Here is an 18,913-nt window from a genome sequence, read left to right as displayed (position 1 = left end):
CTGTGGCCTGACCAAGATGACCTTAATACTCCACCCAGCCTGACGAAACTTCAGACAGATTTCTTCCTGATTCCAGGCCTTTGACCTCCCTTTTCTTAGAGCATTTACTTTTTTCAAGTAAATTTATTTATTTTCGGCTGCATCAAGTCTTCATTGCTGTGCTCAGGCTTCCTCTAGTTGCGGCGAGCAGGGGCTACTCTTCTTGTGGTGTGTGAGCATCTCATTGCGGTGATTTCTCTTGTTGCAGAGCACAGGCTCTAGGCGCACGGGCTTCAGTAGTTGTGGCTCGTGGGCTCAGTAGTTGAGGCTCGAGGGCTCTAGAGCGCAGGCTCAGTAGTTTTGGCACATGGGCGTAGTTGCTCCGTGGCATGTGGGATCTTCCCCGACCAGAGGTCAAACCCGTGTCCCCTGCATTAGCAGGTGGATTCTCAACCACTGCACCACCACGGAAGTCCCGAGCATTTACTTTAAACTTGTAATTGTAAACCCTTTTCTACCCCTTTGAAATGTGTGTAAATTTTCTTCTGGGCTCTTGTCAGTTTTACAACCCAGGACTGAGTTTCTCAAGAACCTGGGAGCCAACTCTTTGAAATGCAATCATCAAGGAAGATTGCACCCCTGGGTTCCTCTTTCTGTGGGAGGTAGGGGCCTGAAAAGGGACTTGCCTTGTTCCAAGTTGTAAAACTACCTCCTGTCATGAAGATAAGAGAATGTTTACTTTTCCTTTGGGTAAGGCTAGTTACCAAATACAGATGACCAGGAAGCCTGCCCACCTCTCTTTGTACCCCTGCCTAGCTCTTAAAAATTCCCCAGCTTTTTGTCTCTGGGGAATTGGGTATTCATAGTTGCTCTATGCTTTCTCCTCTATCAGTGGCAATGGTATCATAAAATTAACTTCTGTCTTCTCATCATGTCTGGTACAATTTTTCCTTAACAGACCCAACCAGGAGAGTGCAACATGTACAACTGGTCACTTGAAGATTTGTCTTCAAGGAACAAAAGCAGGCCAGCAAAGCATCTGAAGCAGCTTCAGACATGGGAACCATAGAGCAGAGAGTTACCCGGAAGAAAAAGACATCCAGGTAAGTAAGACTTAGTAAAAATATGTGTGGGACAAAAAGAAGCAGCCCCCTGACAGTGCACGTGCACATACGTTTAGGAAAGCGTGAGGTAATTGTAGCTGAAGCTGTTACCTAGAAGAGACTCTCCTCCTGACTGTGAGCGCTCCGGACTGCAGAATAATCTGGACCTCCTTATGGACAAACATACTGAACAGCCTGTTAGTCTCACCTTTGGCTCCTTAACCAAAGAGGAAATCTCTACCTTTCACCCTTTTTTTTTTTTTTTTTTTTTGCAGTACGCGGGCCTCTCACTGCTGTGGCCTCTCCCGTTGTGGAGCACAGGCTCTGGACGCGCAGGCTCAGCGGCCATGGCTCACGGGCCCAGCCGCTCCGTGGCATGTGGTATCTTCCCAGACCAGGGCACGAACCCGTGTCCCCTGCATCGGCAGGCGGACTCTCAACCACTGCGCCACCAGGGAAGCTCTCACCCCATTTATTAAACTTTCTTGTTGGAGCACAGCGAAGTCTAGAGGGACTGTCTTACCCTCCTGCCTTGTCCTCTCTGCTACCTCAGGCCCTGGCAGTTGTCTCGTGTTCTCCTGATGCTGTGTTGCAGAAACTTGATTTTTCTTCTTCTGTCATTCACCTCACAACCCCACTCACTTCTCAGTCTTCACTTATTCCTTTTTTCCAATAAAAACAGTCTCTTCAGGATTTTTTTTTGTAACTGTACTTTCTATGACAACCATAGAATTAACTAACTTAGAAAGAATCAAGGAGAGAAGAGAGACAGGAGAGAAAAGAAGGAGAGGAAGTGTAGGTGTGAGGCTAAAGTTATAAATTGACCAAAGCTTCAGATTATAACAGAAGGGGGTAAGGTAAGTACGGAAGGGACATACACACAGACTAATGCAGGTGAACAAGGGCAAAGGCATAGACAAAGAGGCATAGACAAAACATCGCTTGTTCCGGACGATGTCAGAGGCATAGTTCAATGCCAGCCATCATCAACTGGCTCCATGAGGTTTATAAGTATTTAAACGCATTTATTGAAACTACTCCTTCTGTGTTCAGTGGAAATATAAGGCCTTTGTTTAATTTTGGACTAATCAAGTCTTTGTCTCAAGTTTTCACAAGATGCCTAGAGGGATTGGAGATTCGATTTTCAGTACTCATGTTCAAAACTGGTAACTTCAATAGTTTATTTTATGCAATACTCAGTCACAAATAGGAAAACTTCCTAGTCTTGCAGAGATTCAATTTCCTAATGCCTTCCTGGCTTCTCTCCAGGATGGCCTCTGGGTATGTGGAGGATGAGAAGAGTACTTTTACACTTAAAGTGGAGGCTAATATTCTGAGTGTTTGTGGTTGGCGAAGCTGGTTTCCAAGGCTACCCTAAGGCCAAGGTCCTTGTCCAGCCTGTTGTCGCTTCCCTGATAGCATTTTGTGGTTGAGGTGTGGGGCTTTATAACTCATCTGGAACCTTTTGTGGAGCTCAGAGCTCAGAATTGCTTACTGACAAACTAGTGCCCACCTCTGGTCTTGCTCAGTGAAGAATTCACAGTTTTCATTTGGATACACGGTATCACGTAATGAGGCATCCAAATGGGTATAAAAATACATTGCCTAATTTGGTGTTCTTTGTTCATGACTTTACTGGGTACCACGGGAACTGTGAGATTAATGAAAAAGTGTTTCTAGAGGTGTAATATAAACTTCAGAAGGAATAGTTGTTTCTAAATGTGGAAACTAATTCGATTTACATGTGCACCTGAGGTTGCAAAAGAGAAAGTGTTACAAAGCCATAACTAGAGAATTTAGGCATAGGTACTTTTTTGTAGCCAGACTGCATAGATCCTCCATTTTTTAGCTGCCTGTTTCTAGGTAGGTGACTTAACCTCTACTCTTTATTTTTGTTAACTACAGGATGTGTATAATTCTAGTGCCAGTTTCATAAAATTGTAATGAGGATTAAGATACGTACAGCACTACTGTTGGTGGGAATATAAATTGGTATAGCCATTATGAAAAACAGTATGGAAGTTCCTCAAAAAACAAAAATAGAAGTACCATATGATCCATCAGTTTCTGGGTATGCATCAAAAGAATACAAGAACACTAATTTGAAAAGACATACGCACCCCTATGTTTATTGTAGCATTTTTTTTTACAACAGCTAAGATATGGAAGCAACATAAGTGTTCATCAATAGATGAGTGGATAAAGAAGATGTCACACACACACACACACACACACACACACACACACACACAGACAGACAATGGAATATTATTCAGCCATAAGAAAGAATGAAATCTTTCCATTTGCAATGACCTGGATGAACCTAGAGTATATAATGCTAAATGAAATAAGCCAGACAGAGAAAGACGAATATCATATGATTTCACTTGTATGTGAAATCTGAAAAACAAAATAAGTGAACAAACATAACAAAACAGAAACAGACTCATAGATTCAGAGAAGTGGTGATCACCAGAGAGGAGGAAGGTAGGAGGGTGAGTGAAATAGGTGAAGAGGTACACACTTCACAGGGATGTAATGTACAGGATAGTAAATATAGTCAATAATATTGCAGTGATTTTGTATGGTGACAGATAGTTACTAAACTTGTATTATGGTGATCAATTCATAATGTATATAAATGTCAAATCACTATGTTATACTAGAACTTATATAATATTGTATGTCAACAATACTTCAATTTAAAAAATGGAAAAAAAATGATACTTATAGCACTTAGAGCCTGTCATATCGTAAGTGATCATTGTTAGCTACCAAAATCATTATCTTTGTCACTGTCATTGTTTTTAATCTTTATTATTATGCCTCAGCTATCAGTTGAAGGATAAAGGACTCAGGGGGATTTTCCTAGTTCGATTATCTATGCGTACAGAGAGGTCACGTATGAGTAGGTCAGTGCAATTACTTCATGTGACCCAAATAATTAAACTAAGTTTTGAAGACAGGTAGACATTTGTTCAGAGTTGTCAATTTAAACATCAGACCCCCTCCCTGCTGTTCAGGTAAAACATCGATAGTCTTTTAATATGTGTCCTCGTGTAGTGATAGAGAATTCAGGGCAATAATACTGGACTCAGAATGAGAAGTTATAAATCTGAGACTGATCCTGCATCCTGTTCATTGAGCAATTTCTGGAACTTTCCTGAATCTAAATTTATTTCTCAGTAAAATGATGGCCTTGCCTGCCATACAATCAAGTGAGATAATATAATCATATATATAGGACTTTAAAGTCCTATAAGGATTGTTAATATTCATTTAAAAATTATTCATAAAGTTCTTACTCAGTTAAACATTGAGAGTTACTTTTATGGTTTTTTTCTTCTTCACCATAATTCTAAATTGTTAATCTTGGCTATTTGCTTTTGATTAGAGTGGGCAGTAAAACCTTGAAAGAGAAAGACCCTGTATTCTTAAAGGCTATGGAAACATGTTTATTCACGAAAGGAAGAAATTTATTGTAGGAATTTAATAGCAAACTTCATGAAGCACAGAAAACCACCTTTAAATCAGTTTTTTCATCCTCAGTCCTAAATCTAGAGTGCACAGAAATACAAACAGACAAAATACGCTCTTCAGAGTTTGCTCTGTCCTAAGGGGGAAAAAAGATTTGCTCTGATTTGTTTGTACTTTCCTGGAACTCTACATATAATAAATGATTTCATAGTGTACCAAAGACTCCAAGAGCCTGTTACAATAGCAATGCAGGTAAACAAGTTTTGCTTGTTTCTCTTTTGATGTGTGATTTATTTGGAATCCTAGTTTTATTGAAGAACAGATTTTCTTTTATGCTGCATCTATAAGTCTTTAACATAAAATAAAGAATGACATATATTCATTGTGTACAGTACAGTCATGTTTCTGTTACAGACAGCAGACTCTTAAGACTTTGTATCTTAAGATTGCACGCACACCATTATTATGTGGCATTTGAAATACATAGCTCAGTGGTTTTAAAGCTCCGTGATGCTCATGACTACATGCTTCCCATATACAATTTTGCCATCTGCAGTATCCTGATAGGAATCTATATATCCAAGTACTGCCGTAAGATTAGGAGCTACAATAACATAAACAGATGCTATGCATTTTGTTTTTCAGTTATTAGAAAATTAATACATATTATGAAGATTTAAAATTTTCTGGATAGCAATTAAATATTTTTATAATGTAACATTATCTTTTATCAAATAATACGTGGAAGTAGTTTTAAAAATTAAATAGTTTTATATAGTTTATTTAAAAAAAGAAAAACAGTTTCCTTCTCCCCGTCACCCCCCTTCCAGTCCTTGATTCCCACTCCACGGAAGTAACCACCCACCGCTAATTTAGCTCCACTTTAGTGCTCATTTAGTTCTTCTGTTTGTCCATATTCTTATGTAATACGCTTGCACTATTTAGTAGACTTTTATTCAAATATAGTTACTTTCTACTAACCTTACATTGTATTCGTATATCAACGTCATCTCCTAACTTCACATTTTATATTTTAGATATAATAACTATTTTCTGTTATTTAGACTTTCATTTTTAAGATACCTAAATTTTCTTTCAAGGATATATCATATATCACTGGATGTTTCTTACAATTATTTTTTATTAGTGATGGTTTCCCTTTTCTTGTTCTGAATTGGCTCTGATTATTTCTAATTCCCCTTTTTTTGTTTGTTTGGGTCTCTGTATTTCATGCCAAAGCTTTTCTCAAGTATCTGGCAATCCTTGATTATCTAATATATTAAGAATGAAGCACTGAAAAGCTGATTGGAACCTCTTAGTATATGGAAAGCATTTCTCAGTAGCAAGTGGCACTACAATTTAAAAAATCTCTCATGAAATTTTTGGACGATGTCTGATTTTCAAAATCTACAGATTCTTTTGCATTTGGGATGGATGGTAAATTCCTCTGAGAGAATTCTCCAGTCTCTTGCTTAAGGGGGAGAATCTTGCCAACATCCTGAGAGCAATAGCAAGAAAGGGCCTTTAGTCTTATGGATTGGAATATAGTCCTTCAGTTAATCCCCTCGTTCCAATATTGCTTCCAGTCACTAGTAGTACCTGCCGTCCCTGGATTCAGTTTCTTGGGCTCAGTATCTCGAGAAAGTAAGCTGCCAGTTTTCTGCTGGAATGAGGATAGGTTATTTTTTTGCTGTGTGAATTGACGGGAAGGGATCCGTTAGGCTAGTTGCTCTCAATTCCATTGGCACTTTCAGAGCTATTCAGGCTGCACTGTTCTTGAACCCTTCTGTGGTTGTGCAGGTAAGGCATCTGGTGTCGGAGGTTTTCTCCACTCTCAGCTCTGGTTTCAGATTTATTTTTCTAAGTCAGCTAACTAACTCCTTTCCATTTGCCTCTCAGCTTCAGTAATGCTGTTTTGTTATTCTCCTTTTACTTTTACTTAGAGTATATTCCCTTTGAAAACGTTTTCATCATCAATTTAAGGGAGTTTAGAAGGCAACACAAGTAAACAAGTGTTTAATATGTCATGTTTAAACAAAAGTTCACAATGTCCTTCTTTCAAGCATGATCCTTGAGGAGTATTATGGAAGAAAGAAAATTTCAAAAAATTTACAAGTTACATGGCAGAACTTTTGATAGTTTTTTTTCCTATTTAAAGCATCAAATCACTATTCAATCTACCTTAATTTGGTCACCAGGTCTTAATGTTTTGGAGAAAACTTCAGCCATATCATCGATAGGCAGTGAGTCATTACTTCTTACTGTTGTCACTTAAAAAGTATTCCACCCTTTCTATTCACATCACCAGATTGTTCTATACAATCCAAAGCATGATATTGATTATCAAGTTATTTTCTGTGGACTCCGAGTGTCTTTTGTTTGACTACTTGGTAGTTTTATTTAAGGGATTTCCATTGCTTCTCATAAACTCTCACTTGTGCTTTGAATGTTTTCCCCTTTCCTAGGCTGTAAAACTAGTAATCTACTGAACCAGAAAATAAAGGCTCTGAATATTGATCTACTAATTGAAAAGGCCACCGGTGAATCCAACAGGTAGATTCAAATAAAAACTTGTAGAGAGGACTTTTCTACCCCTAGACTAGAGGAATGGTCCTAAAGTTGAAGGAAAAGGTGGAAGGGAGGGAAACAAAGAGCAAAGATTGAGTTAGAGAGAAAAGCTTGAGGCCGGCAAGCAGAGAGCCTCCTTGGAGTCCTATTCGCTGCTGCCTGGTGAGAACTGCCGTAGAGGGCAGCCAGCGAGCACCGACCTGCAGTGACACGGATCTGTGGGGCATGAAGCCCCACTTGAGTGGCTTAGGACACCATGAGATGCCTGAAACTGAGATTGGGACATGGACCAAAGCACTGTACATGGATCATTCTAGTAAAGTCTCTATTAAGAATCAAATTATTCTTTTCTCCTTCTTTCTGAGGATAAAGGGGGGAAAATATCTTGGCTACTTTCTTCCAGTAACAGATTCCCAAAGTGTAGTTAATGGATTTGTACATCAGAATCATTTGGTGGGACTGTTAACATATGCCGCTCTCAGCCCCACCGCAGCACAATCTCTGGAGGTGGGGCCAAGGGTTCTGCACTTTGAAGAACTGCCCTAGGTTGGTGTGATGCACACTAAAGTTTTAAAGCTTCTTCTATGATTATCTCTATTTTGAATGATTTCCAGGAGGGAGAGTATTACTTATATGAATTAATGAAGAAATTCAAATGTTTCTGTTTGTGGTTTGGTAGATTTTGACCTACATTTGCATAAAGGACCTTTATTAACTGGTCACACTTTAATCCCCTACACATGACCTTTATTTTCTAATTATTCCTAACTATAAATCTACTATCTATTCATCCATCCACCTATCCATCCATCCATCCATCTCTCTTATTAATTTGTTCATTCATGAATTTAACAGGCATTTATTGACCAAAATTATATATTAAGCATTTGGGAGATGTTGACTACCAAAAGACATAGAAGAAAGGATCAGGGTTTAAGAAATAAATACCTGGGTATGAATCCTACATATGTTATTCATAAACTATGTGAGTTTAGTCAAGTTAATTTATCTCTTTACATTTATATCCTCAACGTCAGTAGGGGAATAATGATTTCTACTTTTCAGTAACTGAGAACTGTGAGTCATATAAACTATGCAGTGCAATGTGTAGTATATAATGCTAAATCTTCTTGTATTATTGTATAATCTTCTTGTGTTATTGTATAATCATTTAAATTATTATTCCTGTACACCTTGTGTAATTAACTTCTATGGAATTATACTGTGGGTGAGGATTTAACCCTGACATGTCTTGTAGGCTTGGGTCTGACAGGGATTTGTTCCAGTTGTAAAGTATAGAGCTTGGGAGTAACTTCAAGAAGTAACTTCATGATTATATTTTTACATCAGTAACAAAGTGGACATTTAGGCACAAGTTTATGGACTCTAAACAGAGTAAAATAACAAGGGCGAAGCAATATATAAAGACAAGAGCACTGGAAAATGAGGGACTTTTTGGATGAAGAAATTCAAAAAAGTAAAGACTGAAGAAATTCTGAATCTAAATTTCAGAATTTGTCATAATTTTTATGTGGTGCCATCAGTGTAGGCAGAGAGGGAAGTAGCAAGGAAAAGAACGCTTTTTCTGATGTAACTTATAGCTCTGTGAGGGAAAAATCCATGAAGATGAGTAAATAAGACAGCACATGAAAATGTAACTACAGAAGAACATACTAAGTATTATGAAATCACAGAGACGAAGAAAACAGTTAAATTTAGAGACTGCAGATAAAATACCTGGTATAACAAACACAAGCCCACTCCCAATATTTGCAAGGCTCAGACAAGAGCACAAATAGAGACCTGCACACTGTTTGCCTAAATATTTAAAAGTTAAAAATCAAACTAACAAAATTTTATGCTAAATATGTTTTAAATTCTAGCTACTAAAACCATGGACTTTCATAACTGTTTGGAGAGCCCAGTACTAACTGACATTCTTTTAGCTCCAGTGAGTTTCCTATGGGAACTTGGTGGTACTGGATTAAAAGGCTACAAGCTCAATTCCAGAAACCCCTTTTCTTTTACTATCCCACTCTCCAACTAGCATAGCAAGGGCCTGTGGACATCCTGGCATGTACTGTTCAACCTCTACCCATCACCATCCCCAAAAGCCACCCCTTGGCCACTCCCCATGCCTTGGCTCATACATACTATTGGGTTAAGACATTTGGACAAGGAATTCTGGATTTCTGCATACCCTGGACATTCTCTAAGCATGGAAGAAATGGGTTCTGGTTACAGGATGGCCACATCCATGACTCTTTAAAACATGGGGCTTAGAGCAGGGGACCATCTCTCTTGGGTTTCAGTTCATTTTAAGCAAATGTTTTATGGAAAACTTGAATATTGATGAGATAAATGTGGGCCAGAAGAGTACACAAGAGTTCATCTGTAGGAGAAGATAAAGTTTCTTCTAAGTTGGAACAGTATGAGCAAATGCACAGAGATGGAAAAGAAAATGGTTTGAGTGAAAGGAGTTAACCCAGCAAAGCTCACAGCGGAAAGCTACTTGCTCCACAGCAGACTTGGCCCGTAGCAAGTGCACTGCAGACTCTGTAGAGAATCGCAGTCAAGGATTCAGGCCCTCGTGCATATCTACATCCCCAGCCTAGTGCTCCATTTGGAGGCCAATTATGTGAGGCCTCCTTATGGTAGGTCTTGACTAAGACCCTGTTGAGACATCTCTGCCAGGACTTCCTTATAAGAGGAGCGAGGGGAGCTTGAAAACACTTAACTTTGATTCCGTTCTCAGTACTCTTCTACTCCTAGCCCTTCCCCCTCAACCTCCTCCAGTCCCGGGGGTCCATAAAATGTTAGAAGCCTTCCCTCTGGGGCTTGGTGTCTCCCCAGCAGTGAGATGAACCTGCTGTGCTCTGCCCTACCCCTGCCCTTGCCTCAGTTTGCATGGCCACCTCTAACCTCTGGCCTCACCCAGGGCCGTACCTTTGAGAAAAATGCTATTGTAGGGATTCCTCTGTCCTATAGGACTAGCAAATGCCGTTTTAAACTCCACTCTACCCTTGTCTTTCTTTCCGTGGTAAGAAAGCAATTTTATATTATAGCATTATTAAGAGGAATTCTATGTGTTGAGAAATGTTATGTTTAAGAAGAGGCAGAACCTAAAGAAAGTTTAAGAATTACTGAGTGGAGCTTCCCTGGTGGCACAGTGGTTAAGAATCCACCTGCCAATACAGGGGACACAGGTTCGAGCCCTGGTCCGGGAAGATCCCACATGCCACGGAGCAACTAAGCCCGTGCACCACAACTACTGAGCCTGTGCTCTAGAGCCCGTGAGCCGCAACTACTGAGCCCACGTGCCTAGAGCCCATGTCCCATGACAAGAGAAGCCACCGCAATGAGAAGCCCACGCACTGCAACGAAGAGCAGCCCCCACTCGCGGTAACTAAAGAAAGCCCGCATGCAGCAACAAAGACCCAACACAGCCAAAAATAAAATAAAATAAATAAATTTAAAAATAATAAAAAATTTAAAAAATAAAATAAAAGTAACTTCTCAGAGAAGGTCACTCCTATCATACCATTAAAAAAAAAAAAAAAAAAGAATTACTGAATGTACCCTTTCAGCACTGGCTGCTTGTGACTCACACCTGCTTTATAAAAAAGGACTTTGGAGAAAACTCACGCAAATGTCTCCTGATAGATGTTTAAAAGGAAATTCAGTAACCAAACGCAAGTTTCATTTAAGTGTTAATGTAAAAGTAAGCGTTATTGGAACAGTACAAATTAAGTGATCACTATCTTTGTAAAAAGAAAAAAAAATATGGAAGTTGTTCCAATATAAAAAAGGTTAAAATTTTCATTTTAAGATAATTTATATTGTTCATGGATAAGTCTGCTCTTGTCTCTTTTTCTGGGTATCAACTATAATGAAAAGTAAAAGCCCTGATTAAAACACATAACTTCCCCTCTGTCAGAATAATTTTATGCTTATTAAAACTTTTTGATTACAAGTAAGTGCCAGAATTTTCTTATTCTCCTTTATGCCTTATTTCTCTGGCTTCCCATCTGCTCTGGTTCCTCCAGTTTGGCAGTATGATCAGCTTTTTCTGACTCACAACCCTACTGTTCTGCCTCTGCCTTAGGATCAGCAGTATACCTTGCAGCATAAATAAGTGTAGCCTGAGCTCCTATGAAGTCTAGGCAGGGAAAGGGGGAGACATCCATAGGCCTTTCTAGCAGCCTTCATCTGTGGATATCCTGATTCTAAGGGTTCCAACTAGGCTGACCTAGAGATTTAAACACAAGTTATACACACAAGATCCAGGTGCCTGGGGATATGGAACATGGATAGTAGCTGATTTTTCAAAGTCAACCTCAGAATAAAAATCAGAAAAAGAGATAAGTTGTAAACGAAATGAACAAAGCATATGGAATGTGGAGAAAGAAGGTTTGTGGATAGGAACAGAGGCAGCTCAGGTTTTACTGGCTTTGTAATCCCAAACCAGTTCCCTATGTTACCTGTAGATGAGATAGGAGTGCAAAAATATGACTAAGCTTGGCTTTCTTTAGAGCAGTGATCATAAACCCAAATGTCTGCAGAAGAGAGACACACGAATGAGTGAGGCAAATCCTGTGTAAGAGCATCGTCATCACATTGAGGAAGTGGTGAAAACTGGCAAAATGAAGAGTACTCCCATTTATCTAGTAAGAAGAACTGTTACTCAGGGGCAGGCCCTTATTCCCATTTGGAAATAAGGTCCAGTGTTGCCATCTATAGATTTTTGAGGAGCTGTGTATCTAAAATTTAGGTGAAATCTCCTGTTAAAAATGTTGGCAGAAATTAAGAAAGGAGAAGCAGTACTCTATGTATATATAGCAGCAAAACAGAGTCTGCACTTGGTTGCAGACTACCAGTTTGAGAGATCTATTTAGATAGTAAGAAAAGCTGAGTTAGCAAATCAGTCTGATCCTGACCATTTTGGACAATCTCTGTGGACACGGGCCTAATGAAGGCTCCATAATGTTGAAAGTTATTAAACTCTGTTGTCAGGGTAGAATGATTTTCCCCCACTCCAGTAGTTCCTATATGGATAAAATTTTCTTAAATGCACGCCTGGCCTCTATCTGTACTGTTACTCACTTTGCCCCAAACGGTTGTGAAGTGAGACTTGATTAGAGAGTATGGGAGCAAGAACTTGATATGCATGACTCTTCTCTTCCTTTCTTCCTCCTGAGGATAAACTGCTCATAGGGCAAAGTTAGTTCCCATTGTTACTCTAGGTGCTTCTCCATCACTGGGAAAATTGCAGCACACAGACCTGCATGGTTTGGCCCAAGGGGTTGAGTAGCTTGACCAGTTTGGGGATCCTGTTTGAGCAAGTCTACTTGTCCAGTATAGAATAACGTTCCATAATCTGAGCGTCCTTCTCAGGTTATATTTTTATTTCCATATGCTACTCCTTCATTTTGTTTCTCAGATGAAGTCATATGAGGAAGAGAGATGCTACTTATCAGCTGCCTTTTGAGAGACTTCAATGAATGTGTTCCAGTTTTATTTTACCAGTAAATAGTGTTCTATTTGATTATCTATTAACATATCATAGAACACTCTTTTGAAAGTATTGATTTTGTCCAATATTCTTTATTGCATACATAGACACCAGTATACTGATTTACATAAGGTTACCTGGAAATTATTGTCAAATCAATGGTAAAAAAGTAAGATAGACTTCTAGTTTCCTTTCTGACATGTAAAGAACTTGGAAGTCACCCCTCCCATTTTTACAAAAGGAAAAACTGCTGAACAATTTGTAAAATAACAACTCTTCTTAGATCTGTCAGAGCTGTGACCCTAAAAAATGCAGAGGAAGATGGATCCTGAGAATCAGAGCCGACCAGGAGCAGGAGCTCACCTCTGATGACAGCACTAGCAGAAAAACGCTGTGATTGATGAACTGCTGGAGGCTCAGTATGGACAAGCTTGAGTTAGGTATTCCGGGGGCCCAGTCTTAGGAGGACCCCTACAGTTTCATGAGTTTTACCTCCAGGAACCCAAGCATGTGAAGATTCTGTCAGGGTGAATATTGGAGAAAAATCCCCTCATGTTACCAGTACAGGGAGGGAAAAATATAACCATTTTAAAAGGTACTCAGAGCATTCTGTTCTTACTAGAGGCTGCTTTCAAAGGAACCTCTTTTGCTGGATTCTAATTGACTTGAGGTTATCAGAGCAAAGGCCATTCAATAGAGTAAGGATCATCTTTTCAACAAATGGTGAAGGAACAACTGAATATTCAATTAAAAAATGAATCTAGATACTTTGCACGAAAATTAACTCACAATGGATCATAGACCTAAATGTAAACTGCAAAACTATAAAACAGCTAGAATATAACATAGGAGAAAATCTTGAGTTTGGTGAAGAGTTTGATACAACACCAAAAGCACTATAAATTAGAATACCGGTAAAGTGAACTCCATTAAAATTCTATTCTAATCCTAATAAAAGTATGTACACTGTTAAGAGAATAAAAAGACAGCCATGGGCAGGAAGAAAATATTTGCAAAACGCATATCTGATAAAGGACTTGTATCTAAAATATGCAAAGAACACTTAAAACTCAACAATAACAAAGCAGACAACCCAATTTTAAAAATGGGAAGATCTAAATAGCCCCTGCACCAAAGAAAATACGCAGACGTAAATAAGCATAGGAAAAGATGCTTGACTTCATATAGCATTAGGGACTTGGAAATTTCCTAATTTCCACTATTTGTTTTACTAACCTAGAATTGCTCTTTTACCATACCCATGAAGCAGTCCAAATTATGGAATTTGTTTTCCTATTTTGGAGGTAAGGAAGCATACAACCATAGCTCTTTTAATTAATTGGGCTATTCCCTCTCTTCATGACTTGGTTATGGTGGAATACTCGAAAAGGCAGCATTGCAGTGAGGTTGTTCTCCGGAGGGCAGAAATCTAAATTGTGGTTAAACTCACCAATGTTATTTCATTCTGCACATGTAGCATACATGAATAAACGAAGTAGTATCAGCCCTGAGATTCAATCAACAGATATGCTGTTAACCATATATATGTCCTCTAAAGACCCAGGGAAGTAAATAATGAAATGTTATCACAACATAAAAGTAAAATCTTTGCAAATAAGTATATGAAAACACTCAAAAATGTTTACCAATACTTATCTTAAATTTTGAATTTACATTTTATGTTAACATTAAATTCAGAAGGATAAAATCTGTATTTCAAATTCTTAAAGTAATTCTGGCATTTCCACTGCTTAATATCTGATCAACAGAGTGAACAGTGTGTCTTTACAGATATCTGCTGTTGAAGGAACCTGCTGTGCAAAGAGATGTAGGTTTTTTCAATTTCGGGAAATTACTAGATTTTATTGTCTCCCTTTTATTATTTCTTCTTTTTTCATGAATCCAATCATGAATATGTAAGAATATTGGCAGTCTATTTATAGGTACAAGGAAATTGCAAAATAATATTCTATTCAGAGAATTTTCTATTAATAATATCACCTTTACGTTAATGAATAAATGAAACACCTCACACAATAAGAATTCTTAGCATCTTTTGTTTATATGTGGAAAACCTCCTTTTTCAGACTCCCGTGAACATATGTGTGTATGTACACATTCACAAGTCCACGTTTGTATGTGTGTTGTATTAAATGGGTCAGGGAGATCTGGAATACAGTGCACACTCAGTGTTAGTACTAACATATGGAATTACTACAACTGCATTGATATGACCAAATATTTACATGAAGGCAAATGTATAGTTTTGGTGTGTTTCAATGTCAAGCAACAACAAAGAACTAAAACTTTGACATTCAGATTCTTGAAGTTTAAACTGCTAAGATATTTCTGGAGAGAATTTGATAATGTCAATAATGTGCCTTAAAATTACTCACAATTTTAGTCCAATAATTCCACTTCTAGGAATTATCCAAGGGAAATAAGCAGAGATACTTAAAAAGACGTATCTGCTGAGAAATCCACTGTTGTATTATTTGTTGGAGTGATAGGAAACAAACCAAGATCCTAATAAAAGGGTATATGTAATTTGATGAGATACTACAAATGAATAAAAATATGTTTTGGGAGAAAATTAATTATGATGTGAGAAACTGTCCTTGTAATATTATGTGGAGTAAAACAAAGCACAAACTTTATACAGAGTACGATCATGATTTTGTCTTAAAACACATTTGTCTGCTCAAATGGTAGAAGGAAATATTGTACATTAAAAAGTTAATAGTGACACTCTTCTATTGCAAAATTAAAGATACATCATATTTTAGTTTTATAACCAATTTACTGAATGAAATAGGATGTACAATTTAATTTTTAAATTAACATATATGTCATAGTACCTAGTTTAGTAAAAGCCACAAAATCAGGAGAAGTTTCAAAATCCTTGGATTCCAGAAGTAAGTAGTTAAAAACTATAGAACTCACTAAATAACATCTAAACATGATAGCTTCTGATGAGAAGACATGAAAAATCAAGAAGGACTGTTAAATTCATGTGTACCTTCAAAACCAGATGCTGGAGAATGTCCCATTTCATAACTTACCCATGTCCCCCATTGTTAACTAGGTGGTTATTGAAAGCCTATGTCTGATACTTACAGAGAAAAAAAGAATCAAGGAAATAGAATGAATGAAATGATATGAAAGGTATATAAATTATGAATTTTTGTCATTAAAATATGCATTTTTATTGCATGGTTCTATTCTATTGCATGTTTCTCAAAGCCACATAATTAGTGTAGAGTTACCCAGAGTGTCTAATTAAATTCAGCAAATAATAGTGGAGCATACTCTTCACTCTGTGAAGAGGTGAATGCAAATGGCTCTTTCTTCTGAGAGGTTTTCACTGTAACGAGGGATTAATTTTTCTGTATTTTTCTTTGGCTATAAGAGCAAAATCATACTATTACCTACCATTGATAAATCAAATACATATACAAAATATTTATATACATGTTTAGAAGTATACTTTGTGTGGTTAACTGAAGATAATTCTTAGAAGAACAAAATGGAATTGTTGAATTGGTAAAGTAGATATTTGGAATTGGCATAAAAACAATATTGTGGGAATTTGGGAGGAATAAATAGGAAATGGAAGGCATGGTTCTTGACTCTCTGCTGTTTACCATCTTCTTGAAGAGAGAAAATATGTATAGGAAGTGTCATGAACACAATGAAAAATAATGTACCTCAAGAACACAAAGGGCATGCAAGCATTTTGTGTAGACATTAAAACAGGTTGGGCAAGATTGTCATTTGAGTTTTGTGGTAAGAAAATCAGGATGGCATTTTTTTTTCTAAATAACAATGAGATTAAGAACAATGCCTAGCTCAGTGATATGTTATGCCGATGTGAACAGCATATTCTCAAATAATGTTCTTGAATTAATGCACAAAAGCAGTTTTTAAAAAGAAAAATTTATGTAGAAACTAATGGTTTTTCTTTGCAATTTCCCTTACTTTGATATTCTAAAAAATGAATGTACTTTATTAACTAAAAAGGTGTGCATGGTTGTGGATGAGTTACCTACGTATAAAATATCTCATACTAACTGGGAAAACAGGAGTCCTCATAAGATTTTGAACTTGAATCTACCTCAGCAATCCTATTAAAAATCCAATTATACTTGTCTCTCCTTTTCTATTTCTTTTGGAAGTTTTTATCCTGAGCTTCAACTCAGGCAGTCAGATCTCCTCTCCATTTACCTTTCTCAAAAACCTTTTCTTTACCTGACCCTTATAAATCTTTGGAAAAGATTTTCCAAAGGTTTTCATAATTAACTGAGCACACTGGGGGTATATGTGCTTTTGCTTACTGGGAGCATAACGGTCCTGTTAATATATTTCCTGTATCTATAAAAAGGTGTAAAGATCTAAATGTTTTCTTTAAATATTTAATTGCTCTCAAATAATTCAGTTAGTTACTTACTTTAACTTGAAAACTGTATTTTTGAAAAACATAAGTGGTCACTTTTTTAGCCTCAGACAGTTAAATAATTCACAGTAAATAATTAGAGGGACCAATTAATTACTCATGTCTCCTCTTCTTTTTAATGTGGATGTATGTATACCCCCATTTTGTTCCAAAAATAACAGAGGCAAAGCAATGATGTTAGAAGACCCTTAACTCTGATAAAATGTAGTTGAGGTGTTAAAATAAGGAGAAATTTATAGAATTATAGAGGCTGCAGTTTGGAAATGACCTCAGAGGGCATTTAATTTAACTAGCTGCTTTGTGGATTGATGTCTTCTGAAAGGCTCAGGAGTTGTGGCTGTGTAGTTTCTGCTTGAATACCTCTAGAGAAAGGAAACTCATTCCTAATGCAATTAGACTTTTTCAATTTCTGGAGAGAATAGTTATAAAGCTCTTTATAGTCTTCAGATCTATTTTATAACCCAAAACCAGAAGTCCTGCATTTTTTATAAATGTAACTTTCCTCTTCATAGTTTTAAAATTGAAATCAAAATGTGTACCAGAGAGCCTCACTGCAAGTCCCAAAAGGTAGATGGTATTTGGCATTTCTGCTTTAGTGATACTGACTTGTTTTCTTCTTCTTTTTTTTTTTTTTTTAAGCAAGCAATACACGGAGCTAGGGCTGACAATGTCTATGTCAGATATTCCAAGTGTTTCTTACACTGAAATTGCCTCGTTGGTTAAGATAACTAAGGGACGTTGTAGGAAGTTAAGGAAAGTCATATTAGTTGAGGAATGTGTGGCTATTATTTGTGTGTGTGTGTGTTTGTATAAATGTATCTGTGTGGTTGTGTCTGTGTTTATTGTGTGTCTGTATAAGTGGCTGTGTATATGAGTAAGGAAGGAGTACAAAACAGAGATTTATTATTGATTCTGACTTCTTTCAGTGTCATTTAAACTTAACCCCCAGTAACTTTTAGCAATAGAGGAAGACTTTTAACTGTTGTACCTGCATCTTTGAATCATCTTGTGTTTTCACTTGAATATGTAAGGCATAGGAAAAGTAGAAATTCATAAATAGCTTTAGGTGAATTGTGCATAATGTTGAATTTGTATATTAGATCAATTTTGTAGAGATTTTCTGATTTAAAGTATGTGTGTCTTTGTTGGGATAAGCATGGTATTATTTTGTTTGATGGTTTTGGAGGAAGAGAAATAATCATTTGAGCAGTTATGTAACTTGGCCATATGTAGTACTCCTGGACTGAATTAAAGATTCTGATTTTTGTATATGAGAAGTGAAAGATTTAATTTGCAAAATGTGAAAAGAAAATTATTAGATTTTGCAAGCACATACTGTTACCTTCTGCAACCATATTTGGGGTATTTTTAAAAATAAAGAATACCGTTTATAAATTTGGAATTCTATCTTTCCTGGGTACCCAGAAAATAAAGCCAAAGGATTCATTTAAAAATACACTGGTAACTTTACTAATTAAATGTTCTTTATGTAAATCAGTGGTACCAAAGACATGGAGCTTTTAGAAAACCTTATTGTTATAGGAGTACATATTCAGTTGTCTATTTGGCTCTATTTTATGTGCTAAAATTACCAGGCTTCTTGAATATAGTGTTCATTACATGAAAAATTAATTTTCTAACACAAAAAAATCATAGTGATTATTGAGTTTTACCTTTTCTGTCATATGAAGTATGCTTAGTATGCTTTTGTTTGCAAGACAATATTAGGAATATTAAAGAGACATTTAAAAAATCAAATCTTTAAATACATAGAGGCTCTGAAGTGACTTTTTTCTTCATGTTCTCTCCTAAGGTTTTTAC

The 18,913-nt window shown here is 37.0% G+C and overlaps 1 pseudogene; it reads right to left on the bottom strand.

The window, feature by feature from the left end:
* The window catches only part of LOC136136051 (DNA topoisomerase 2-binding protein 1-like), a 99,759-nt pseudogene that overhangs the window by 20,266 nt on the left and 60,580 nt on the right, over nucleotides 1–18,913 (bottom strand).

Source organism: Phocoena phocoena, chromosome 16, assembly GCF_963924675.1.
Source record: "Phocoena phocoena chromosome 16, mPhoPho1.1, whole genome shotgun sequence".
In the NCBI taxonomy this organism is placed as follows: domain Eukaryota; kingdom Metazoa; phylum Chordata; class Mammalia; order Artiodactyla; family Phocoenidae; genus Phocoena; species Phocoena phocoena.
This window is presented reverse-complemented; position numbering and strand designations above follow the sequence as displayed.